This window comes from Scyliorhinus canicula, chromosome 20 (genome assembly GCF_902713615.1).
Source record: "Scyliorhinus canicula chromosome 20, sScyCan1.1, whole genome shotgun sequence".
In the NCBI taxonomy this organism is placed as follows: domain Eukaryota; kingdom Metazoa; phylum Chordata; class Chondrichthyes; order Carcharhiniformes; family Scyliorhinidae; genus Scyliorhinus; species Scyliorhinus canicula.
The window spans coordinates 79,424,984-79,451,522 of record NC_052165.1 but is presented as its reverse complement, the minus strand read 5'-3'; the positions used below and the strand labels follow the sequence as shown (position 1 = coordinate 79,451,522).

The 26,539-nt window shown below is 48.1% G+C and overlaps 1 pseudogene; it reads left to right on the top strand.

The window, feature by feature from the left end:
• Positions 1-26,199, top strand: part of LOC119954772 — a 33,959-nt pseudogene extending 7,760 nt beyond the window's left edge.
• Positions 26,200-26,539: the final 340 nt, after the last annotated feature.

The following is a 26,539-nucleotide window of genomic DNA, read 5'->3' as shown; positions in this document are numbered from 1 at the left end:
ATGCACCCACCCCGCCCCCCCCCCCCCCCCCCCCATATACTGTGGTTCCCAGCAGCAAGGGGTGCATCCAATGGGAAACTCTGTTGACAATGGCCGGGCCAGAAGATCTCACTGTCAGCCAATGACGGGTTACCTCAGCCGTTGCGAAAAACGCAGCGGATTGCACGGAAAATCCGACGCAATCTTTACCCCTCAACATCACAAGACACAGGAGCAGAAGTGGCCATTTGGCCCATTGAGCCATTCAATGATATCATGACTGATTACTCGTCCCATTGTTGTTTGTGGAGTCTTGCTGTACACAAATTGGTGAGAAAATACACCCTGATATTCACTCCAGTGGTAACATAGAACATAGAACAGTACAGCACAGAACAGGCCCTTCGGCCCTCAATGTTGTGCCGAGCCATGATCACCCTACTCAAACCCACGTATCCACCCTATACCCGTAACCCAACAACCTCCCCCTTAACCCTACTTTTATTAGGACACTACGGGCAATTTAGCATGGCCAATCCACCTAACCCGCACATCTTTGGACTGTGGGAGGAAACCGGAGCACCCGGAGGAAACCCACGCACACAGGGGGAGGACGTGCAGACTCCACACAGACAGTGACCCAGCCAGGAATCGAACCTGGGACCCTGGAGCTGTGAAGCATTTATGCTAACCACCATGCTACCCTGCTGCCCCCTCATCTGAGGATCCCTTAATGCTGGCTCTCACCAACTTGTGTTGGAGTTCTCTGACTTTTAATGCTTGGTGTGTGTTGTTCTCGGGAGAAGATGGGGCCATAGCCGACATCTGGAATGTTATCATTTGAGTATATCATAGAGTTTGAAATGGAGATTCTTCCCACAGTCGGTTTCCTGTCCCTGCGAGATATCTAAGTGATCAAAACCAAATGGTGTCATATTCTCAGACTGTAGTTCATGTTGACCCATGAATGACAAGAGAAGTCATAAATGAATCTCCCGAATGTTCATAATTTAAATAAGGGCAGCACGGTGGCATAGTAGTTAACACAATTACTTCACAGCTCCAGGGTCCCAGGTTCAATTCCCGCTTTGGTCACCATCTGTGTGGAGTCTGCATGATCTCTCCATATCTGCGTATGGTTTCCTCCGAGTGCTCCCGTTTCCTCCCACAAGTCCCGAAAGACGTGCTGTTAGGTAATTTGGACATTATAAATTCTCCCTCAGTGTACCTGAACAGGTGTCGGAGTGTGACGACTAGGGGATTTTCACAGTAACTTAATTGCAGTATTAGTTTAAGCCTACTTGTGATAATAAGAAAGATTATTATTAATGATTATTATTTCCTTTCAGTAAATTCGGTTGTTTGGAAATTTTACGCAAATCTCAATCGTCCAAGCTGCGCACTCTCCGGATAAGGATTGTTTCTTGAAGGGGCACCCTTGAGTTCTGTGTAATCTCATTAAGGCCTCATTTACACAGGTGTCTTCTTTCGCTTCAGAATGGGCCAACTATGCTGGATTGCCTGAGTCCGGTTGTTCGATGACAGGTGTGAGTCGCCACTCTGTGGAAATCAAGCTGACCTCCATTGGAATTGCCTGGAAAGTTTCAGCTTTTGATGAATAATTCCCCTGCTCCTCAGGACTCTCCGCCAAGGTCTGACTCTGAACTGGAGTCAGAGGATGGGAATTCACCCCCCCCCCCCCCCCCCCCGCCCGCACCAACATCCCCACCCCCGCAGCGTGTTTTCCAGTCGCAGAGTAGGCATGCCATTGGCTGGTGGCACGATCCAGTCCTGCTAATGTCAATGGCTTTTGCATTGTTCACCCTCTGGGCTGCTGAGGAACCCCATGGGGCCTGGCCATCAGCGGGACCGGAAGATCTCACCAGTGGGGAGGGCCGGAAAATTCAGCCCAGAGACGTCAGGCAGTTTCGCCACACTTACCCGGATAGTTGCCCAGGAAATGTTGGACAGATTAAAACTTGGTCTAATACCTGGGTAACCACACAACTGAACACCACCCTCAACATCATCAATCTCCTGACCACACTGCTGACTATCCTCAAACCCCGCCAACTGCTCAACTATCTCCCCGAACTGAGTCCCCAACCAGTCTCCCCAACTCCACCTAACTAACCCAGCTCCTCCCCAACTCAACCACTGCACTAACAACTCCCCTTATCAATTACTCATCGACAATCTGACAACCACATCCCAACCACTCTGATTGCCCACCGACCAGATCCAGTTTTCACTCCTGACTTGACCACAAACCCCCACCACCACCCCAAACCATCAAACTAATCCCCACCCCATCCAAATCCAACTTCCCACCACTTCCCTCCCCCGATTACTTCCCAACATGAAATGACTACCCCATGATATGGCTTTTCCATCCAACTGGACAAGATTACTCACTGACCACCCAATTAGCCCCTCTGTCTGACCCAATGATTCCTCCATACTGACCACCCATGCACCCACCCACCCATTGACTTGCTCACCCATTCGGTAACATTGAAAATCTGGACCTTTAAATTTACCACACAGCAACTCTTGTTGTAAATAGGGGGCTTGTCCTTTCTTTTCCCAACACTGCCACGCTCCAGAGGAGTTCCCCAGGAAACTCTACACTGCATATTTCTTTGCGAGTCGGGATCAGCAGGCTCTGGAAGAAACGCAGCGTCGGGTCAGAAGAATCTTCTAGATTTTTTCACCGCTTGGAAGATTCAGGCCAATGACTTTTGTTGTTTCTTGATAGCATGAAATGAAATGAAAATGAAAATCGCTTATTGTCACGAGTAGGCTTCAATGAAGTTACTGTGAAAAGCCCCTAGTCGCCACATTCCGGCGCCTGTCCGGGGAGGCTGATACGGGAATCGAACCGTGCTGCTGGCCTGCTTGGTCTGCTTTAAAAGCCAGCGATAAACTTGGAAAATGTAATCCTTTAAGGATTCTCTTCCAAAAGACAATGGAGACTGCCACAATTCTCGATGGAGACAGCCCCTGGGGTTAATCTATCGCTCCTTTCATCGGATTTCTTGGCTGTGAAACATTCCCTTTAAGGAATCAAATTTATTGCGAAAGTTCGAAATGAAAAAAAGGAAGCACAATAATTCTGAACGGAAAAAAGGTTTAGCTCTTTGTGCTTGGCAACCCAAGGCATTTTAGCCATTAACTCTACTGATTTATTTAAATGGCTGCTTGGCAGTGCTTGCTCCAAAAAAAATTCAGTAAAATGCCTCACAGGAGACAGATGGCTAAAGTGGCTCTTGAGATCCAAGATGAAGTTGTAAATTGGATTATTGACTGAATGCATAATGGAAAACTCAAAGTTATAGTTCTACTTGAACGGCAGTGACCTGTGTTCCTTGTATAGCACTGCTGCTCATCATTAATATTTATAAATGAGCGTGACAGAGCTATCCATGGTTGCATGTTGAAACCTATGAGTGATTATATAGGAGGGGGACATTTTAAGTGAGATCTGCAGCCATTAAGTGGTGGACAGTAATAGAACCGAAGTGCTGAGAATACTCAGCTGGGCTGGCAGTATCTGCAGAGGCAGAAACAGAAGCTTCTGGACACAGACCTTTCACCAGAGCCAAATTACACTTTAAGTTTCATCTGTGGCTTAATTTCTACCACTCCCACCTCTCGAGTCTGTTAGGGTTGAGACGTAAAGGATTATGGGTGGATTTCTCCCTGCCGCCACGCCAGATTTCTGGTTCAACACGCCGTCGGGATTTTCCCTTTCGCCGGCTGGTTAATGGGGTTTCCCATTGTGGGGCAGCCCCACGTCGTCGGGAAACCTCCAGGCTGCCGGCAAAATGGAGCGGAGCATTCAGTCTTAATATGTATATGTGCTCAGCAGCTGGACTATTTTATAAGGTTATTTTTTTTCTGCTTTTTCAAAATGGACAATGGACAAAACGGTTCAGAAGGTCACCGATTGCCTTGCAGCAGTTTCAAAGTAAAAATGGCCGCTTGGCCGGTGAGTCTGTTCCAGCCGTGTTCAAACAAAGTATCCCCCATACTGGTGCTAATGGTCAAAGCATTCGCAATTCTGACACTTTAACAAAGCTTTGACAAAGAGTCATCCAGACTCCAAACGTTAGCTCCCGTCTCTCTCTCTCTCTCCACAGATGCTGTCAGACCTGCTGAGATTGTTCAGTATTTTCCGCATCTGTTACTGTAGCGATTCTGACACAATGGATTAGACAAGGCAGAGACTGTTTACCAATCCAAAGCCAGTGACCCCTGGAACAAAGGAATCTTGGCTCCAATTAACCATGCAGACTCTAGCATTGGGAATATACATCCTGTCCCCAACATCGAGGAGGTATATAACAACATCTCTCCCAGGCTGCATTGTGATATCGTCCAGTGGAACTGAATTTGAACAGTTACTATTTTGACCCCCACGTGAACAGAACTCCAGGCAACAGCCTGTGCTGTCTGCCATCAAGCCGAAGGCAGCAGTAATACCTCAGGCCCTCATCACACCTGCCAACTGCTGGAACATTCCAGAACCTGAGCCTCCAGACTGACTCACTCTTTGTGCCGTCTCCTGCCCTGAAAGTCTCTCCCGGGAAGATGGAGCATTTTATAATCAGCCAACCTCCCCTCAGAAGGAACATTCCGGTTGACTTCTGATTCTGGACTCCAGACACCTGTAAAACCGATACTTATTTTTTTATTGTGGTCGTGCCCTGAACCCTCTTCCTTTATCCTCATCCCCCATTTGCCGAGAATGAAAAAGGGTGGACTCGATGAAACCCCGTTCCCACGTGCATGTGTGTGTGTGTAAAAATATACCAACCATTATATTTTCATCTTACCTCAAGTTTGCTCTGGAAGTTATTAATAGAGGATTGGAAAGTTCTCCAAATTTAAGGGTTGGGGGAAATGCGCCACCATTTGTAAAGGGGGAAATCAGAATAACAAAAGCACCTTTCTGTTACGGAAGGGTAAAGTGGGGAGATCAGGGCACTTTAAATTGACCCTCCCCTCCTGTCTGTGACAAGTCACAAGATTCTGGGTTCTGAGCTCAAACTTCAAGGCTGACAGTCCAGTGCAGCACTGTCGGAGGTTCTGGTTATTGCAATGGATGTTACTCGAAGACCGATCAGTCTGCCCGGACGGTTTTTTAAAAAGATTTCCTATTAAGTGGCAATTTAGCATGGCCAATCCTCCTTCACTGCACATCTGTGGGTTGGGGGGGGGGGGGGGGGGGAGTGAGACCCATGCAGACATAGACATGGGAAGAATGTGTAAACCCCACATGGACAGTGACCCGGGGACGGAATCGAACCCTGGTCCTCGGCGTCGTGAGGCAGCAGTGCTAACCACTGTGCCATCGTGCTGCCCTGCCCGGATCGTTTTAAAAGATTTCATGGCTCTATTTTGAAGAAGGACCGGGTGTCCTGGCCAATATTTATCAACATCACACATGATTATATGATCATTATCACGTTGCTATTTGTGTGCCTTTACTGTGCACAAAAACTGGCTGTTACATTTCCTCCATTACAACTGTGACTACCCCTCATTGGCTGCAAAATGCTTTGAGACATCTGGTAGTTGGGAGAAGTGCTTTAAAATGCAAATATTCTTTAACTGGCACATTGGAGGTGCTGATGAATTTTGTCATCTATATCTGCCTTCGCTGAGAGGGGACTGCCAAGACTGGGAAAGTGGTCCATATTTTCCAGGATTTTGTCAATATTCTTCAGCAATGGAGAGAGGTTTTGTTCTATGGGAGCTGGTTTGCCTTAATTTTCTGGATGATTTGACATGACGATATGATGTGTGCATAGATTTATAGATTTGTAGAATTAAAGTGCAGAAGGAGGCATTAGGCTCATCGAGAATTTAACAGCCCTTGGAAAGAGCACTCTAATTAAACCCACACCTCCACCCTATCCCTGTACCCCAGTAACCGCACCAAACCTTTTTTTGGACACTAAGAGCAATTTAGCATGGTCAATCCACCTAACCTGCACATCTTTGGACTGTGGGAGGAAACCGGAGCACCTGGAGGAAACCCACGCAGAAACAGAGAGAACGTGCAAACTCCGCATAGACAGTGACCCAGCAGGGAATCAAACCTGGGACCCTGGAGCTGTGAAGCAATAGTGCTAACCACTGTACTACCGTGTACCCTGTCGGATATTAATCTATAATCTTGTCAGATATATATTGAACATCTTTTAAAGGGCTTTTGAAGATGTAAGATGGCTGCTAAAGGTCACCTGACATGTCTGGAGTTACAAACTGATCAGTGTCGTAAAGATAGCGCTGTTAATAAATATGTCTTTGTAATTTTGATAAGATTGCTTCAAGGGTGTCCAAGCATTGCGCATTCTCAAGAAAGTCTCACCGCCAACAATCTGCCCTGAACCCCTGCAAGTGCACTGAAGAAGCAACATACTGAGGAAACGCACGTGAGAAGCTCCAGAGACACAAGAGCCTGGCTGCAGAGAAAAGGCAGAAGTTAGGCTCAAACAATAGTCTCCACTGAATCCCTGTGGAAGATCAGCTTGAACAAAGCAGAGCCAGCAATCTGCAAGGTGGGATAAAATTATTTTAAAATATACCAGGCAAGCCAGTCTTGTGAAACAGCCAAGCACAATCTCCATTGTACATTTCGGCGTTAGCCAAAGCTCCAACTCAGCACTCTCCTCGTGCGGCACCCTGTCAGGAATGTCAAGGAAAAAAAGAGAAAAAGAGGTGGAACCTGAAGAAATTCTTCAGCCTCCAAGCCAGTGAGAGTTCTGCCCTCCCAACCTGTCCCATTCCGTAGCATGCCATCATGATTAAAACTACCTTCAACTGCAACCTATCCCACGACCACTATGAGAGTTCTGCTTCCCCAGCAGAACTCGGCCACCATTTTGAATTTGGCACCGAAAAGTGTAAAGTGCTCACATCTTTTATCAGTATTGGTGACACCATCTTGAAATCTCTGTCACTTTTAAAGAGGCACCCACACATTATTTCCCCAGTGAAGTAACCCACCACATGTTGCTCGGAGATGGTCGTGGTTTGTAAACCCAACAGCTCTTTATTGACTTTACACAACTCAACAAGACAGTGGCCAGGGAGAATCTCCCCATGGTTTTGATGGACGAAAGCCATCAAGCTTTCATGCATGACTCTTTTTTTCAAAACTGGATGCTAACATGGCTTTGGCAACTCCCCCTTACCGAGGATTATTGGCTCCTAAGCACCTTAATAACTCCCTGTGGTAGATTCTGCTCCAAATGATTTGAGGGCAGCACTGGAGATCATCCAGCACAAAGTGTCAGACATTTTGCAGCACATTCAACAGGGTCATTTGCCACATGGATGATGTCCTGATTCGGGAGTCCAGGGCACAAGAGCATTACGAGTGGCTCACGGTGGTTATAGAGTAGTTGCAAGAGGCCGGTTCAATCCTGAACAAAAAGTGCAAATTCTCAAAAACCTCCATCTGGCCCCTGGAGCTTTGCTTCCTGCTCCTGCAAGAAGCACGAGTTCCACCCTATGTGTGTAACCGTGCTTTAAAATGTCTGCTCCATGCTTACAACTCTAGCTTTCAGCCACTTTTACAGCTTTGTTTACCTTTCTCTGCATCCAAACCCAGGCACATTCAAGCATACAATGGTAAACTGACTCAAATAAGCCAACACAGAACTGTTGAACACTGCAGGCTGCAGGACCAATGCAAGGCAATAGGAATTGGTCTAATTTGTAAATGTTTTGGAGCCCATGAATGAGTCCACACCGAGTAGTTTAAATGAATTAAAGTTTTATTAAAATAAACTATTATTTACAATACACGATAGATCACAGCCGGGTCTCTCCCATTGGTATCAAAGCTGGCCGATTTTCTACAGAAGATAACTATATACATGGTTTCGACTTCCCCGTCCCCTTAACAGGAGACCTAGGATTTGGCGAGGTTTATGGGAAGTCTGATTGTTCCCACCCTGTAAATCTCGTGCGGGTTGTGACAACTTGAAATGCAAACTTCTGGCCTGGATTGAGTTACCCATTGAATACCTACGGCTGCAGGGAATCTTTGAAAGAGTTTCAACAGCGAATTGAAAATGTATTTCTGCAGGAGGCAGGGAATTTGTCCAATTGCTAAATAAAAACAGTGCCATGAGCATAAAGAATGATTTCATTCACGGTTTGATCCTTAGAACATCCCCTTCAAGGGCTGGGTAAAAAAAGGAAACACCATTCTCGCAGGAGAACCATGCAGTGGGAATAGCAACATGAACGAATCGCTGCAAGATTAGATTGAGCACTTTGTGCTTCAGACAGGGACTATCGATAAGGATCTCTGACTAATCCCCCAGTCTCGCCACCATTGAGGGAGCTGAGATTTGACATCTCCCTATGTTGCCCAAGCCATACCAACTTCAAACAGCCAAACTAAGCTATAGAGATATGAAGATGCTGTGCTGATTCCTGATGCTGTGCTGACTGTAAAACACTCTGACTGCAGTCTGGAAAAGGAAAGCAGGCTAACCCTCCCAGTGGCACAGAGCGTGCTGACAAAACCATTAACCCTATCATGCTGCAAATGATGGGTCTCGCCCAGATATTCTTCCCTAAGCTGATCACCAGGCAAATGATTAGGAGCTACTTTTACAGTCCAATATCTTGTCATATCATCGCCAAAAGGGTAGTAACAGTGACATCCCTCTATGAATGAATTAAACTCACGTGTCTTTTGTCGAACTTAAAAGCTAAATTGATCAACTGTGACGAATGAAAACTCACAAATGTATTTTCTTTTTAAATTGGTCGGGGAACAAATAGAGAAATGGTCACAAGTTTTGAATAAAGAGACGGGGAATCCACACCGAGTAAAATAAGAACAAAGTTTTATTTATACAAACGATACACTACCCGGTAGACCCCTACCTGTCTCTGGTGGATTCCTTACTGGCTGACCTTATATACGCTGGAATTGAGTTACCCCTTCCCTCGCAGGGAGCTCATCGTCCACAAGGAGCATGAGGGAGACAAGCATTCCTGCCCTGATGTCCTCTGTGGGGTGGAATGAAGGGAGAGTGGAGGGGAGGAAAAGGAGAGTAGAGGGGATCAGAGGAGAAAGGGAAGGATGGGAGGGAAAGAGGAGGGTGAAGGAGTGGTGAGGAGGGAGAATGAAAGGAGCGAGTGGGTGGGTTGGAGGGGGAAGGAGTGAGAATGGTGGAAAGCCGGTCAGGGATGAAGGAAAAGGGAGAAAGAAAAAGGGGAAAAGAAGGAGGGGGAGGGGAGTAAGAGGGGCTGGGGAGGGATATATCGGATGTGATAAGAAGGAGGGAGAGGGAGAGAGGAGGAGGGAGAGCGTGGTTGAGTTGTAGTATGGGGAGATACAATGCACACATAATCAGCTGAGAATCAGGGAAAAATTAGTTGTGTATATATCGTCGCACTTTGTTGTGATCATTGTGGAATGGCAATTAATGACAAAGATGTCAGTTGATAATTATCATTTGAAGTCACAAGTATGGTTTTCAGTGAAAATAATAGCTAAATGATCAATTCTGGGTGAGAATTAAATACACTGATAGCCTGATGATTGCTTCTGAGTGCAAGTGATATCAAATGATGGCAAAATGATTGCAATTGAGTGCCGTGGCATCAAATGAAAACTGTTGAAAGCAAATAATGTCAAATGATATGAAACGATTTGGATGGCTGATATCAGCTCTCTCCCCGAGAGAGATTTCTTATAATTGTAATGCTGTGTGTTTACTCTTTTCTTTCATTTCCTACCTGTTTTTTAAATGATTGGGGCATCACTGGCTAGGACATTTATTGGCCATTGCTAATTGCACTTGAGAAAGTGGTGATAAGCCACGTTCTTGATCACTGCAGTCTGTGTGGTGTAGGTACACCCACAGTGCTGTTAGTGAGAAAGCTCCAGGATTTTGACCCGGCGACAGTGAAGAAACGGCGATATATTTCAAAGTCAGGTTGATTTGTGACAGGTGATGGTATTCCCATGCATCTGTTGCCCTTGTCCTTCAAGATGGTGGAAGCCATGGATTTAGAAGGTGCTATTAAAGGAAGCTTGATGAGTTGCTGTAGTGCATATTGTAGTTGGTACACACCGCTGTTACTGTGTGTTATTGGTGGGGAAATTAATGTTTCCGATGGTGGATGAGATTCCAATCAAGTTGAATGCCTTGTCCTGGATGGTGTCAAATTTCTTGAATGTTGTTGGATCTGCATTCATCCAGGCAAGTAGAGAGTATTCCATCTAACCACTGACTTGTGCCTTGGTAGATAGTGGACAGGCTTTGGGGAGTCAGGAGATGAGTTACTCACCACAGATTTCCCAGCCTCTGACCTCTTGTAGCCCCAAGATTCATGTGGCTAGTCCAGTTCAGTTTCTGGTCAATGGTCACCAGCTCCCCCATGATGTTGATAGTGAGGGATTCAGCCACGGGATTGCCATTGAATATCAAGTTTGGATTCTCTCCAGATGGAGATGATAATTGCCTGGTACTTGTATGTCAAAATGTTATTTGCAACTTGTCAATCCAAACCTGGGTATCGTCCAGTTCTTGCTGGACATGGACTGCTTCAGTATCTGAGGAGTCATGAAAGGTGCTGAACATTGTGTTGTCAGCAGCAAACATTCTCACTTCTGATCTGGAAGGAAGGTCATTGATGAAGCAGCTGGAGATCGTTAGGCCTCAGACATAACCCTGCGGAACTGCTGCAGTGATGTCCTGGAGCTGAGATGATTGACCTCCAACCACCACAACCATCTTCCTTTATACCAGGTATGATCCAACCAGCGGAGAGTTTTCCCCTGAATGTTTCCCCAATAGGAACATTGACTTCAGGTTTGCTCGGCTTGGTGAGGTCAGAGGTGTGGGAGATGGGTTGGACATGGTTGAGGGCCATGTCAACAACAGTGGGGGGCGGGGGGAGCATTGGTTCAGGCAAGAAGGAGACATATCAGAAGCACCATTTTAGAATGTAGCACCACATGGATAGATGCAATGGAGGCATGGAAACTGGGAGAATGGTGTGGAATCCTTGAAAGAAGTGGGGACTAGAGTCAAGGTAGATTTGGGAGTGAGTGGGCTTGTAATGAATATTAGCAAACAGTCTACCACCAGTACTGGAGAGAAGTCATGAAAGGGAAGGGAAGTGTCGGAGATGTGAAGGTGAGAGTGGGTAGAAATTGGAAATAGAATTGATCAATGTTTCCAGGTCCAGGCAGTGATATAGTGATCAATGTACCAGAAAATGAGTTGTGGGAAGGGGCCTGAGTAGGACTGGAACAAGGAACATTCTACCGACCCCACAAAAAGACAGGCATAACTGGGGCCCAAGCGGGTAACCTTGGACATGCCTTTTGTTTTCAGCAAATGAGGCAGGCAAAAGCAGAAATGCATGAGTGAGAGGAGAAATTCATCTAGGCAGAGGAGAATAGTGATGGATGGGGATTGTTCAGGCCCCTGTTCAAGGAAGTAGCGGAGAAAAATATTGTTTCTATCCAGCATATGTTTCCTGTACATCATTGTCACTTCTAGGATAATATATTGAAAGTACTTCAGGCAATGAAGAAAGCCTTTAGTCCATTAGGCTTTTGCAGAATCTTTCAAAGAGTTCTGCTCTTTGTCACTTCTGTCCTTTCCCCAGAGACCTGCAATATTTATTCCTTCAAGTATGTAGTGTTCAGAGATTCCATTGTTCTATGCTTGGTTATGTCCTTGTGGGATGATTGGTAGGTTTGCAATAAATGAGAGGATGCAGCACAAGGCACATGCATGCATTCAGGAAATCAATCCTCCAACCTTACCATCGCCAACCCACCCATACCTACCTAAACCACTGGAATGTATGATACAGGAGTGTACAGACCGTTGAATTTATGGGTTCCACACATTGGTGTCATTGAAACTTGGTGCCACTAATAGGTTTGATTGTGTTTCTCCTCTGTCTTTTCCAGCTCATGAACAATGCTCACATCCCATGACCAAATGAAAAATAACTTCTAGATTATTGAGTGGAAAAGAGCAGTCATTTTCAAATTCAGTGTTTAGACCGAAGAGTGGATCGCGGGCGAGTGTTGGGATGTTCATGCATCAATTAGACGTGGCGTTTCCAATCACCGGAATAAGTGCCCAATGGCCATGACCAGCTTCTATAAAATGTTGGCCGTGACCAGCTTACAAGAATGTCGGACGTCCCACGCATGTGTGTCCCGTCAGCTGGATGTCGCAGTGCGCAGGCCTGGAGCCCAGCGGGCAGATCTCCTCGTTCGGACATCAACGTGCAGTTCCAGGAGCAGACCTTTTTTTAAAAATTGATGGAGTATTCCCACCAGAAACGGTGGCAGAGAGCAGGTCACGCACCCCGTACACTGAAGTCAAATGATCTGGCACGAAAGCACTAATTTAGATTTAGATTTACTGTCACCTGTACCGAGGTGCAGTGAAAAGTACTTTTCTGCGTTCAGTCCAGGCAAGTAGCTCCATACATGAAAAACATAGCACATTTGATAAAAGATGCAGGAAGAGGATCTGTGAGGAAGAGCTCGCAGAGAGTCGCCACGTTCTGGCACCATCGTATAATGGATCCAAAAGGAGAGATTTCTTCATTTCGTAGCTGCAGGCAAGCAAGCAGCGGGACTGAAGAATTGAAAATGAATCGTCTTGTAACAAGAAAAAGTGGGCCAGAGACACAAACAGGCCAGGATCACACAACTAAATCTGCTGGAGAGAGATGCTTAGAGAGTCCACAGCAGTACAAAGCAGTGCTTGTGTGAGCTGCAGGGCCTCTGGTGAACAGCCTATTAAGAAGCAGTTGAAATCAGGAAGAAAGCAGTATAGAGATGATTTCTTGAGGTATGGTTTTATTAATTGCAAATCAGGATGCAAAGCCTAAGTTTAAAATCTTCAAAACTACAAAGACATTTGAAGGCTAAGCATGGCGTGTTCGAGGATAAACCTCTTTATTTTTTCAAAGAACTCAACGAGAACTTAAATCACCAGCTGAAGTCCTGAGCATGAATGTTACATTGAATGACAAAGCTTACCGTGTAGCTAAAGAGACAATGCCCCACACTGTAGCAGAGAAATTAATTCTCCCTGCAGCAATAGACAGAGCTGGTACAGTCCGAGATGAGATGTTAGCTGAAATAGTGAGATGTAACCCAGTTAGTGATAACACAGTGGCTCACCGAATTTGTGATATTGCTGACAATTTAGAAGCTCAGCTTATTTCTCGTTCAAAGTCAGCCCAAGAGTTCTCAAATCAACTGGATGAAAGTACAGACATTTCAGATTGTGCAGCCTTGCTAGTTTACTTTATGTATGTTTTGCACATTGTATTTGATGAGGATTTGCTGTGCTGCCTAACATTGGATTGGATTTGTTTATTGTCACGTGTACCGAGGTACAGTGAAAAGTATTTTTCTGCGAGCAGCTCAAACATATCAGGGGCAGCACGGTAGCATTGTGGATAGCACAATCGCTTCACAGCTCCAGGGTCCCAGGTTCGATTCCGGCTTGGGTCACTGTCTGTGCGGAGTCTGCACATCCTCCCCGTGTGTGCGTGGGTTTCCTCTGGGTGCTCCGGTTTCCTCCCACAGTCACAAAGATGTGCAGGTTAGGTGGATTGGCCATGATAAATTGCCCTTAGTGTCCAAAATTGCCCTTCGTGTCCAAAATTGCCCTTAGTGTCCAAAATTGCCCTTAGTGTTGGGTGGGGTTGCTGGGTTGTGGGGATAGGGTGGAGGTGTTGAGCTTGGGTGGGGTGCTCTTTCCAAGAGCCGGTGCATACTCGATGGGCCGGGTGGCCTCCTTCTGCACTGTAAATTCTATGATCATTAAGTACGTGAAAAGAAAATACAATGAAAAGAAAATACATAATAGGGCAACACAAGGTACTAATCCACACGACTGGCGCAGATGTTATGAAACATTGGAAAGTGTGGGCTCGACTGGGTTCATTGCAGAGGAATCACGAGTAATGGAGCAGCCAACATGACTGGGAAAAGCAGCGGAGTTATAATAAGAATTAAGGAGGCAGCTGGTAAGGACATTGTGATATTCACCGTGAGGCATTGGCATTGAAAGAAATTCCATCCAATCTTGAAGAGGTGCTGTAAGAAATTGTGAAAGTTGTGAATGTCATTAAACGCAGCGCACTCATTATCAGGCTTTTTGAGGCTCTGTGTTTCGATATAGGGGCTGAGCACACACATTTATTGTTCCACACAGAAGTATGTTGGCTGCTAAGGGATTGGGTGCTTCTCAGAGTTCATCAACTGAGGTACCAAATCCATGCTTTCCTCCTTGACAAATCGCCCCCTCTGGCTGATTCGTTTGGTGATGAAACTTGGATGCTAACTATGTTGTAGGTTGCAGACATCTTTTCAATTCTAAATGAACTGACCCTCCAATTACAAGGGAAATTTTTGTCGGGCTGCACAGTAGCACACGTGGTTAGCACTGTGGCTTCACAAGGTCCCAGGTTTGATTCCCCGCTCGGTCACTGTCTGTGAGGAGTCTGCATGTTCTGCCCGTGTCTGCGTGGGTTTCCTCCGGGTGCTCCGGTTTCCTCCCTCAGTCCAAAGACGTGCAGGTTAGGTGGATTGGCCATGATAAATTGCCCTTAGTGACCAAAAAGGTTAGGAGGGGCTATTGGGATAGGGTGGAAGTGAGGGCTTAAGTGGGTCGGTGCAGACTCGATGGGCCAAATGGCCTCCTTCTGCACTGTATGTTCTATGTTCTATGTACCTTCCAGAGGAGAAGTTTCAGATTTTGAGAGAGAAGCGATGGGTGGAAATTCCTTTTGGGTTTGAGACTCCAGAGTCAATTATTAACTTCGAGCTGACTCCAAATGAAGAGACTGAACTTCTGCGCCTCACCTGTGACATCACATTAAAAAAAACGCCACAAGTCAATGTGACAGTCAGCATTTTGGAGTAGCATCTCCGAAGAGTAACCAGTGCTGAGTAAATAAAGCATTTTGTTGCTTTTGCCGTCCACAATGACCTACAGGTGGCAGTGGCGTAGTGATATTGCCACTGGATGAATAATCCGGACACCCAGAATCAATTCAATTCCCACCATACAGATGGTGAAATTTGAATTCAATAAAAAAATCTGGAATTAAAAATCTAAAGGCGACCATGAAATCATTGCCAATTGTCATAAAAACCTAACTGGTTCTCAAATGTCCTTTAGGGAAGGAAGTCTGTCCTCCTAACCTGGTCTGGCCTTCATGTGACTCCAGACCCATGGCAAAATAGCTGACTCTTAGGGATGGGCAATAAATGCTGGTCCAGCCAGTGATGCTCATGTCCCATGAACGAATAAAATAAACATTTTTAAAAACACCTGCGAGGTTTGATTTTCCGTCCTCACAAAGATGAAGACAGTAGAAAGGGCCCGGCTGAACTCTGCACCCGATATGCGTTCTCCTCTCCTCCTGCAAACCCGATTGGAATAAGATTGCGAGGACCAAGCAAGCTCACCAGTCGTACTAAAGGTAAGGTGTGTTGTGAATGCCGGTTGCCGTGGGTCGCGAAGATCAGCTGGCATGGGTCATGAAGGTCAGCTGGCAAGCGCCCCAAAGGTCGGCTGGGGGGGTCCTGGGGAACAAAGTTTGAAAAACACTGGAATATTGAACAGCAAATAAGAAATAGAAGTACAAATATCATATGTGGTTCATCCTGCCCAAACATAGATATGAGGTTGTGGGGTAATGGCTCCCTTCTGCACTGTACATCTTCTCTGGATTCTATCAGTATGACTTTGGAGACTTCAGCATGTCATCTAGGATAACTGGGTTGAGGGAGTGCTGCACTGATGGATATATTGGGTGGAAATTTTCCAAAATCTTGCAGCGTGCCAGGTTCAGACTGAATGTTTCATAGTTTCATAGAATTTACAGTGCAGAAGGAGGCCATTCAGCCCATCGAGTCTGCACCGGCTCTTGGAAAGAGCACCCTACCCAAGGTCAACACCTCCACCCTATCCCCATAATGCAGTAACCCCACCCAACACTAATGGCAATTTTGGACGCTAAGGGCAATTTATCATGGCCAATCCACCCAACCTGCACATCTTTGTGACTGTGGGAGGAAACCGGAGCACCCGGAGGAAACCCACGCACACACGGGGAGGATGTGCAGACTCCGCACAGACAGTGACCCAAGCCGGAATCGAACCTGGGACCCTGGAGCTGTGAAGCATTTGTGCTATCCACAATGCTACCGTGCTGCCCCGTTCAGGCATGTAGCTCTGCGGATACAGCTGAGTTCTGCACGCAGAGAAACTGGCGGCATGGTTTGTACTGCCACAGATGGTGCAGGTCCTAATAAAGTCCGGCTCCACAGAGATTGGTAAACCATCTTTAAACGGCGCTTTGACCTGCACTGGAATTAACAACCCCACAGGCAAAGAGGAACATCCCCAGCATGCAATGGGACATTCCCCCCACCCTAACCCACCCAACACGCAAGTATCGGAGCACTCACATCACAGGCATCGGGTGCGCCCCCCTCCCATCATACATAAGGGGGAACGCCCCTCAATGGCGCTCCCAAGAGGGCTCCCCCTGATTGGGCCAGGGTGGCACGGCAATGTTGGCACTGCTATAACGTCACTCCCCTCACAGGCATCACCACTCCCCCTCACAGGGGCGCCTCTCCCCCTCCCACCGCACCTAAAGGGAACTCCAATGGGGTCCCCGGAGGGCCCATCCCTGGCAGTGTCAGGGCGGAACTGCCAGGTTGGCACTGCCATGGTGCCAGGGGGCAGTGCCATGTTCCCCACCACCTGGGGGCTAAAATTACCTCTGCGCCCCTTCCTCGGTGTGGTCATCATGACTGATTTCATTCTGGAAAACTAGCAGTGAATCGCGCTGGCGTTATGCCACATGGCTTGGTGGGACGATGCAGAGGGAGAAGATGTAGCGCTGTTAAGCCCCTCAATTACATGCATATTCATTATAAAATATGCTATTCAAGCCTGTACCCAACATGGGTGTGTACCTGATCACATAATTGGGGTGGGAGCTGGGTTGGAGAGAAGATAACAATCCAAAATCTCTTCAGTGGAAATCGCGAGATCTAACAGCCATTATGGGATTTGCGCCCCTGACTGGTGTGGTGGCTGGATCGCGACCACAGTCTTCTAGATCAGAGATTAAACCAAGGCCCCACTTTAGGTATCATTTCAGGTGCTCATAGCATTATTCAAAAAAGAGAAAAGAAAATTCTCCTCAGTGGTCTGATCAATAATTTTCCCTCAACCTTAGACAGATGATCTGATCCTAGTTGTTTGCGGGAGCTTGCCGTGTACAATTGGTACCTGCATTATAACAGTCATCAACTCTTCAAAGGCATTTACTCGGCTGTAAATTGTTTTCTTGTTGAGTTGTGTGGGCTCCCAGATAACGCCTGGCCTGAGATACATATGACAGCATGATCAGCCATGATCATATTGAATGGTGGTGCAGGCTCGTAGGGCCGAATGGCCTACTCCTGCATCTATTTTCTGTGTTTCTATGTTTCTAATCTATGTGTCAGAATGATTAAACCTCAACTTGCTGCCGGCATGCACGCTCCTTGTTGAAATGAAATGAAAATTGCTTATTGTCACGAGTAGGCTTCAATGAAGTTACTGTGAAAAGCCCCTAGTCGCCACATTCCGGCGCCTGTCCGGGGAGGCTGGTACGGGAATCGTGTTGGGATCGTGCGGAACTGTGTTTCCTGAGATGTCAGCTTGTGAGGCAGCAATCGTTGCCTTGGAGCAAACTGAGGGGAGAGCTCAAGTCGGACGGGAAGACCTTTATCACCACTCTGTCCTCATTGGAGGACTGCACAGCAATCTGAGTGCCAATTGCACACCTTCAAAAGTTGTGGTTGATTCCCTGAGGAACACCACAGCTGGGAACTTTCCACTGATGCAAAACAGGATTTATAATTTCTAAAATTGAGCCAAAAGCAAAACGCATTTAATGGTGACTACATTATAAAATGTAATCACCCAACTTGGGTTAGCTTTTGGCAATTAGTTGTACAAGTTATATACAAGTTAAATTAGTTATACCTGACAATCTGGGGTCATACAGTTAGATCCTTGAAGTTGACGGGGCATATTGAGAGAATAATTAATGGGGTCTTGGGCTTCATCGAGTGTTCCGACTCAATTAGGACCTATTAATGTTTATAATAATCTTTATTGGTGTCCCAAGTAGGCTTTCATGAACATTGCAATGAAGTTACTGTGAAAAGCCCCGAGTCCCCACATTCCAACTTTTCAGGTACACGGAGGGAGAATTCATGGGCGGAATTCTCCGCTCCCGGGAAAAATCGGGAGGGCCGACGTGAACTCGGTCGAGTTTCACGACGGCCTCGGAGGCTGCTCCTCGCCCCCTATTCTCCCCTCCCGGCGGGGCTAGGAGCGGCGCTCCGTAAATCTCGGCCGCGGGGGCGTCGCGCCGAGAATGACGCGGCCAGCGCGCCTAATGACGTCAGTCGCGCATGCACAGGTTGGCCGGCTCCAACCCGCGCATGCGTGGCTGACGTCACGACGCTGACAGCTCGAACCCGCGCATGCGCGGTGGCCGTCTTTCCCCTCAGCCGCCCCGCAAGACGTGGCGGTTTGATCTTGCGGGGCGGCAGAGGGGAAATAGTGTGTCCGATTGAGGCGCCGGCCCGACGATCGGTGGGCACCGATCGCGGGCCTGTCCCCTCCCGAGCACAGTCGTGGTGCTCTTTCCCCTGTTCTCCCCCCACAAGCCCCAAACGGGCATATCTCACCCGTTTCACGACGGCAACGACCAGGTGTGATTGCCGCCATCGTGAAACGGTCGCGAACGGCATTGCTCATTTATAATTTCTTCGTTGATAGATTGGAGTAAATGTGTTTTACACCCGTTCCGGGTTCATTGAATGCTTTTAAACTAATTTAGTTTAACCCACAAAGCTAAACTATCTCTCTGGACTTCCATTACTGCACAGATTGCAGCATCATGGCTAGAATTCTCCGTTTGAGGGACAGAGTGCTAACGCCAGGACTGAATCGCGAGAGTTCTACATTGACAAAAGCGATGCCTTTCCCGGAGAGATTCAGGACATGTTAATGGGCTAGCACTGGTGCTATGTGGAACTACTGCAATTCTAATGTGTATTCGATTCACCACGATTAGGATTGGCACTGGAGAGCCTGACAGGCTGCAGCCACTTATAAGCATTCCACTCCCCACACACACACTCATTCCAGCCAAGGTGATGCCACCCCAAAAGTCAGCAGGGTAGCATGGTGGTTAGCATAAATGCTTCACAGCTCCAGGGTCCCAGGTTCGATTCCCGGCTGGGTCACTGTCTGTGTGGAGTCTGCACGTCCTCCCCGTGTGTGCGTGGGTTTCCTCCGGGTGCTCCGGTTTCCTCCCACAGTCCAAAGATGTGCGGGTTAGGTGGATTGGCCATGCTAAATTGCCCATAGTGTCCTAATAAAAGTAAGGTTAAGGGGGGGGGCTGTTGGGTTACGGGTATAGGGTGGATACGTGGGTTTGAGTGGGGTGATCATGGCTCGGCACAACATTGAGGGCCGAAGGGCCTGTTCTGTGCTGTACTGTTCTATGTTCTATGTTCTAGGTCGGCCCAGGGATTTGCAGATGCAGAGCTGGAGACATTGTTGGATGCTGTGGCAGAGAGGTGGGACTCCCTGTTCCCTGGGATGGGACCTAGGCTGCCTCCCGTGGACATAAACAGGGACTGGTGCAGGTGGCAGAGATCGTGAGTGCCGTGGACCCCACCGCTGGGACCGGACAACAGCGCAGGAAGATATTGCACAACCTCCTCAGGGCGGCCCGGGCGGGTCACTACCTCCGTGCCCCTGTCCCACACTCCCCACACCCATAATCACCCCCAACCCCTCCCTCCATGCGGCACCCCACCAGGTATTCCCGTAACAGCCTTCCCGAACAGGCGCCGGAATGTGGTGACTAGGGGCTTTTCACAGTAACTTCATTGAAGCCTACTCGTGACAATAAGCAATTTTCATTTAATTTTCAAGTAGGCATGTAGTACTGGGCTAGGGTGAGCAAACCCCCAGGTCAGCCATGGTGGGACACTTCCACCACCATGCCTTTAGCACAAACACCCGTCCCACACATCCATAGCTCTCCCAGAAGGCGATTGACCTCACCCGCTGGTAGTCTGCGTGCACCCCACCCTGCACCCCAGTCCAATGCCCATCCCACCCACCATGGTTGGGTGCTCTGCACATACACACCCCCAACCGCAGACCCCGTGTGTTGCCTGTGTCCGGGTATCTCACACTGTTCATTTTCTGCCCCCCCCCCCCCCCCCCCCCACAGAAGGCGGCCCACAACCGCAGGGAGAGAGAGGACTAGAGGGGGGCCGCCGGACCTGTGACCCCTCACCACCACAGAGCTAGTGGGTTGGAACGGGACAGTGGGCCTGGAGAGCGGACAGCCGACGATGTGGAAGTCAACATTGGGGAAGCAAGTGAGCCCTTGATGGATTGCTGTGTCCCTACGGCACGTGTGGCATCATCCCCACCCCTCCACACTCCCACCCCCCCCACCACCCCATTCTGCCCCCTACCACCACACATCCCCATCTCCCCACAGCCCCACCACCACCATCCCCACCCCTCCACACTCTCATCCCCCCCCACCACCCCAACCTGTCCCTACCACCCCACATCCCCATCTCCCCACAGTCCCACCACCACCATCCCCACCCCTCCACACTCTCATCCCCCCCCCACCACCCCAACCTGCTCCTATCACCCCACATTCCCATCTCCCCACAGCCCCACCACCATCCCCACCACCCCCACCTCCCCGCGGTAGAGGCCTTGAGTGTCTCGGTATCGACCATGGGTCAAGATGTCCAAGGCCTGGGGCACTCAGTGCGGGCGGTGGCTGAGGCACAGGACACGGCGGCCATATCACAGGCATCCCTGAATCCCCCCACCTGTCCCTGGTATATTTGATGAGGAGCGGGCAGAACAGGGTGAGACCATGCCACCTGTTACAGCTGGAAGACAGACGGCTCCATCCAGGCCCGGCCGCTCCAGAGGACGGCCGCCAAAGGGGATCCAGTTCACAGGGCAGGATTCACAGCGGGCCGCCTCCACACCTACTGTACAGTCTGGGGATCCACCTAGATGTAGCACTAGGGTCTGGAAGATCAGAAAGGTAGACACCAGTTAAATTGGCATCAGTGCAGCACATAGATTAGCGATAGGGGCGAGGGCACAATACCTGTAAATGGCAGACTAAACACCTGTTCACCACCTTTCCGATCTGCCTTGGTGCTCTGTCAGGAGGGTGAGGGATGGGCTGGGCTGGGAACAGAGTGTGTGCCGGGAGTAGAAGTTTAGGGTGATTGATACCTTGACTGCCACGCAGTGAGTATGCTCCCCCATACCCTGCAGTTCCAGGTGAGCCATGATGGGGCAGAGATGTCACACGGTCCCCATGCTCAACCGGAGTCTTCGGCGAAACACTGTGTCCGGCACGCGATTGAATGACAGGCACTATCCTTACACACAAGGCCTGATGCGGCACCGCCTTCCCACCTCCTCCTCGGCCTGTTGGATGGCCAGCTCTTCGAAAGCACATGAACCATGGACTAAATATCTGCAAACAGGTTTTGAGTCCAAAAGAAGGGAAACTATGTTGAATTAATAGAGAGAATGGGACTGCCGGATTGTTCTACTGAGAGCTGACAATGGCTTGATGGGCCAAATGGCCTCCTCCCGGCCCTCTATGATTTTATGAGACGGAGTTAAAGTGCTGTTCGACTGAAAATCAAGAATTCTCCAATTGGTGCACTCAGATTCTGTGGACGGGATTCTCTGTCCCAACAGCCCTGTTTTCTGTTCCAGCAGCCCGCCAATGGGGTTTCCCATTGTGGCCACCCCACGCCGTCGGGAAACCCGTGGGCATGGGTGCACTGCCGCAGAAGCGGAGGATCCCACCGACGGGAAATCCCACAGTCCTTGTTTTCCAATTGGCTGAGCGGAGATGGTACAATGAGGGGTAATAGATATAGGACAGAGGTCAGAGGTGGGTTTTTTACGCAAAGAGTGGTGAGGCCGTGGAATGCCCTACCTGCAACAGTAGTGAACTCGCCAACATTGAGGGCATTTAAAAATTTATTGGATAAGCATATGGATGATAAGGGCATAGTGTAGGTTAGATGGCCTTTAGTTTTTTTTTCCATGTCGGTGCAACATCGAGGGCCGAAGGGCCTGTTCTGCGCTGTATCGTTCTATGTTCTATGTTCTATGTTCTAATGTGAAGACAGACATGGCGGTCGGTCAGTGGTTGGTCTGTGTGGTGGTGGGTGGGGGGGGGGGGGGTGGGAGGGGTGGCGACGCAGTGAATGGTTGAGGTCAGGTGGCCATCTGATGAAATCTCCCAGAATATGTCCCACCAGCATTGGCAGCCCAAGCCTGGCATTGGATGGATAGTGAAACCAGGTGGATTAGTAAAAGGAAGGAGGGGGAAGATGGGGGAAGAGAGGTAATTTTACTGATGTCTTGGCTAAACCAATGCTGCAGCTCATTTAAAGGACAACGTTTTTTTGTTGAGCTTTGCTAAAGTTGAGAGCAAAAGATAATATTGTCGGTGTTCAGTTTGAAGCTGTGCTGCTGGCACAGAAGCTGTGATGTTCACCGTTGGCATAAATTTGCTCAGACCCTCAGCCTTGCCATTGTTTTATTTAGGTTCACTTATCTAGTCTCAAGGCAGTTTTTCCTTCAATTATCCACCACAGCTAGCTCCATAGGTAGCGGCATGGCAAATGGGCGGCACGGTAGCACAGTGGTTAGCACTGTTGCTTCACAGCTCCAGGGTCCCAGGTTCAATTCCCGGCTTGGGTCACAGTCTGTCCGGAGTCTGCATGTTCTCCCTGTGTCTGCGTGGGTTTCCTCTAGGTGCTACGGTTTCATCCCACAAGTCCCAAAAGACGTGCTTGTTAGGTGAATAGAACATAGAATATACAGTGCAAAAGGAGGCCATTTGGCCCATCGAGTCTGCACCGACCCACTTACGTCCTCACTTCCACCCTATCCCCGTAACCCAATAACCCCTCCTACCCTTTTTGGTCACTAAGGGCAATTTAGCATGGCCAAAGCACCTATCCTGCACATCTTTGGGCTGTGGGAGGAAACCGAGCACCCAGAGGAAACCAATGCAGACACGGAGAGAACATGCAGACTCCGCACAGACAGTGACCCAGCAGGGAATCAAACCTGGGACCCTGCCACTGTGAAGCCACAGTGCTACCCACTTTTTTTTTTATAGAACTGTACAGCACAGAACAGGCCCTTCGGCCCTCAATGTTGTGCCGAGCCATGATCACCCTACTCAAACCCACGTATCCACCCTATACCTGTAACCCAACAACCCCCCCCCCCCCCTTAACCTTACTTTTTTATTAGGACACTACGGGCAATTTAGCATGGCCAATCCACCTAACCCGCACATCTTTGGACTGTGGGAGGAAACCGGAGCACCCGGAGGAAACCCACGCACACAGGGGGAGGACGTGCAGACTCCACACAGACAGTGACCCAGCCGGGAATCGAACCTGGGACCCTGGAGCTGTGAAGCATTTATGCTAACCACCATGCTACCCTGCTGCCCTTCTGCTACCATGCTGCCCGTAAATTGGACATTCTGAATTCTCCCTCCGTGTACCCGAACAGGTGATGGAATGTGGCGACGAGGGGCTTTTCACAGTAACCACTGCAGTGTTAATGTAAGCCTACTTGTGACAATAATAAAGATTATTGCATGATTATCTTTACTGAGCTCAGCAGGGAGTTTCTCTTTCCAGCGTTTCCCTTGTCAAAGCGTTGAGCCAGAGCAGCCTTTGGCCTTCCCTTGTTAAACCCAAGGTTACTAATCCACACACAAACTGCCCTCTCCAAACAGATTCTTCAACAGTTTCCCGGGGAGGTTGCTCTCCCTAATGCATTTTATTTGTCTGGGCAGTGGAGATGGACTTTGCTGCCACCCTAGGCAGCAGTGCCGAAATTGCCAGTTTTTCTAAGGCATTCACAGTTGGCATCTCAAACTGGAAAGGAAGTGACATTTGTCGTGATGGCTTGTTGGCTGGTTAAAATAAACAGCAAGTTCTAAAGACTTGGAAAGTCCCAAGTTTGATCCCTAGTCTAACCCCAGTTAGTGAATGACCTCTGGGGGCTACTAGGTCAGTTGATGCACTTCCTGATCATCAATGCTAAATGTGGATGTTGGGTGGGAAAAGATGAAGCTGGGTTGTGATACCTGGACCATCACCACCCACTACGGCCTCCCAGTTGAATACCCTGACATTGCTCTTCGCCCAGCCTCATTTATAAAGAATAATAATCACTTAAGTGAGGTGCAAATTGTGGCACTGCTTGAGAGGTAGACTCCCGAGTGAGAGTCCATACTTTCAGGTCAGTTAGGAAATGAATTGGGGTAAAGATAAGCTCGTAAATTCAAGATGGTGAAAGTAGAACATGGGAATATTGCTCCAAAGAATCAGATTGTGTACTTATGTGACTTTGAAAGCAGTTATTATTTTATTAATGGAGGAATAGAAAATGTATTCCTCACTGGGGAATAGGTTGTCTGCGCAAACCTTTCAAAGAATCAATCAGAATGACAGTTGCATCCCTTTGATCTCTGAGCTTCCAGATTTGTTGAAACTCCTTTAATCCCCTGGTTCTCTGTTTCGTTCCTTGATCCTCTGGTAACTTCATGCCCTGTGCTCTCCTCCACACCAGAGCCCAGACTGCCCAATCCCCGGGACAATCCCAAGGCAGGAATCAAAAGATGTGAAAAGGTTAATGCATTGAATCATTCCGAAATGTCAATGAATTGAATAATCCCACCTTGACCACTGGCTGTGCGGTTGGCGTTGGAAAGGATGTCAGGTAGTTGTTCATTACCAGTGATTTTCATCAGTAAGCATAGCAACAGAGAATGTATTCAATGAGCACAACAACCCACGCTAGTAACTTCGCCATCCCAGACTTCCACGCTGGGAGAGACAGAAAGATTGGTGTTCAGTCAGAAAAGGTTTAGTAACGGGCAGCACGGTGGCACAGTGGTTAGCACTGCTGCCTCACGGCGCCGAGGTCCCAGGTTCGATCCCAGCCCTGGCTCACTGTCCCCGTGGAGTTTGCACATTCTCCCCGTGTTTGCGTGGGTTTTGCCCCCACAACCCAAAGATGTGCAGGGTAGGTGGATTGGCCATGCTAAATCGCCTCTTAATTTGAAAAAAGAATTGGGTACTCTAAATTTATTTTTAAAAAAAGTTTAGTTACACATCAGGAGCCTATAAATTATCTTAGTTAAATAAAATGCTCCAATATCAGAAGTGGTTGAACAGGATCTGTTGCTTCACGTAATGAGCAAAGTCGCAAACATTTTCAATATCATTGGAACTTGGCGTCATGGTGGCACAGTAGTTAGCACTGCTGCCTCACATCGCCAGGGACCCAGGTTCAATTCCAGCCTTGGGTGACTGTGCGGAGTCTGCACATTCTCCCCATGTCTGCGTGTGTTTCCTCCGGATGCTCTGTTTCCTCCCGCAGCCCAAAGATGTGCAGGTTCGGTGGATTAGCCATGCTAAAAATTGCCTCTTATGTCTAAAGACGTGCAGGTTGAGTCATGTTATTGGGATAAGGTGGGGGAGGGAGTAGGCCGAGGTAGAGTGCTCTTTCAGAGGGCCAGTACAGACTCAATGGGCCAAATGGCCTCCTTTTGCACTGTCGGGATTCTATAAATTCTATGGGCCTGTGAAATTGGCCTCCTTTACTCCAGAAACTTCGCTGCCCCTGGAGTTTGTACAATTTAAATCCCAGTAAAGAGTGATTTCTAAGAGGGCATGATCAGGAAACAGGGTGGGATTCAGGCACACTACAAATGAGTCGGCAGAAGAAGCAAATGGCTCCAAAATGACACTCCAATAGGAATGACTGGGCATCCGTCAGGAAATCAGTCTGTTTCTACCAATGCTGTACCTAAACTGACTCAGTTCCCAATAAAGCTTGAGTGAGTGACCTTGGATTTCTGATTGTTCATATTGTTTCTGTATTCCTATAGGTGGCTGACAGGATACCTCAATATCTAAGGAACCGTGGTGTTACTCAGGTTGTTATCTTTTGTGACAGCGCTGAAAGGCTTCTACAAGCATCTCTTAAATAAAGTCTGGCTGATAGTAGACTTTATTTATTTTAATTTTTCCAATAAATTTGCAATTTTTAATGTGACCAATCCACCTACCCTTTTTGGGTTGTGGGGGTGAGACCCATGCAGACACGGGGAGAATGTGCAAACTCCACGTGGAGGGGCCGGGATCGATCCCACGTCCTCGGCGCCGTGAGCCAGCAGTGGAAACTAGACTTTATTTAACCTTAACTTGACCGTGGGTATTCCTGTGGGATTTCCTGATGATCTCACAAGATGAAAACTGGAAAGAAGCAGGAACGATGGGATTTGAAGAAGGCCATAACTTAGCAAACAGTACCAAAAAAACCTTGCCACA